Raw genomic sequence first — 1,612 nt, forward strand, 5'->3', positions numbered from 1 at the left:
TCGAGGCCCCAGACTGCAGAGGCTGGCGGGGCAGCTTGCTGGGGCCAAGCCTGGACCCTGGGCTGCGGAAGAGAATGTCTTCCAAGTTCTGGCCACCTGCCCTGCAGTCCCCGCTTTGGCCCAGATACAGCATCTGGCCCCCCAAGGGAGGCATTGCCCAGGGACGCTGAAGGGAGACTGGAGAAGCCTTTCCTCAGCTTTCTGGTAACATGGCAGCTGAGACCCCTTGTCCATATGTTAGCGCATTACTCTAGTATTCCTTTCCCTGGCTGGAGGAGAGCATCTTATTCAAAAGATGCTCAGGCCAGTTTTGGTGACTGAATGATTGGGCACTTGCTAGAACACAGCACAAGTCTTTCAAAAAAGTGTTTGGAAACCAGGCTCCTTTGAAATATTCTTGCTATAATCGCCTATCACGCTTTTAGAGAGGCCCATGCATCTTAGCATGTGAGGGTGAGAACAACTTAGGGAGATGTGGCCCCGTTCCCCATTCTTAAACCATCTTCCCAGGAGCGAAGCCAACTTCTACCCTTAAGAGGCTCAGGGGCATTTAACAAGTCCTTTTGACTACACTCTCTTGATGTCTCAAGATCTGAAAAATGCCAGTTCTAGAGAATATGCTCACTTCTCCCCCAACTAAACCCTAGTTAGGTGGGCACACAGTTATGTGCTTCTTCAGGCTTGGTAACAGGTCTAGACCCTGATGGCTTATAGGTAAGTATCTTTTTCTCACCAGGGTATCTATCGCTTTCAGGGAAGATTAAGGCATTAAGACAAAGATCAGCTAGAAACAGACAGGGCGTCATAAAGGAAAACGGCTCAAGAAGGGCTGATTTGGAGATAGAAAAACATGGGGTCAGGTCTGGTTGTATATAGCTGTCAAATGAGAAGAGAAAGAGAAAAGTATATGCACTCATGTGTACCTTGCAAATTAAGCTGCCTGTTCTAGACCATTCAGTTCAGGGACCACTCAATCTGTAGGTGCTGTGGATAAAAAGGGAAGGTTTTCTGGGACCTCGGCCCAGCTGCACTCCAGTCTATCATCATCCACTCAGGGGATGCAGCCATCTGTGTGGTTTGGGATGAGACTGGCATTTAACTATACCCAGTGTCTCAAACAAAGCCTTCCTCAACAACATATACACAAACCTCAGAGACATTCCACATGACCCAGACTCCCTCCTAATCACCTTTCCTCAATGTTCTCACTTCAGAGGGTCTCAGAAAAGAATAGGAGCTCTGGTAGCTTAGTGCCTAAGGCATTTGCCTGCTAACCAGAAGACTGGCGGTTCAAACCCACCAGCCACTCCTCGGAAGGCAGGTTGGGCAATCTACTCCCATAGTGATACCGCCTTGGAAACCCAAGGAGGGGGTGCTATGACTCGATGGCACATAACAACAACAACAACAGAAAAGAATTGTTAAAGTAATTTGGCATGATGAATGTCAGTGGATACAGCTAGGGAATTTTCAAAGTAGTACCAACCTAGGGACATGGCTGTTGAGCTAAAAAGATTTCTATCATCAATGCTTAAACATTCCCAGAAATCCCTAGTTTGGAGGCGGGAAGCGTAGAGGAAGAAGCTCCTTCACTATAACATAAAAACACTCA

This window comes from Orycteropus afer, unplaced genomic scaffold (assembly GCF_000298275.1).
Source record: "Orycteropus afer afer isolate SDZICR_OR568_19922 unplaced genomic scaffold, OryAfe1.0 scaffold00352, whole genome shotgun sequence".
NCBI classification, from domain to species: Eukaryota; Metazoa; Chordata; class Mammalia; order Tubulidentata; family Orycteropodidae; genus Orycteropus; species Orycteropus afer.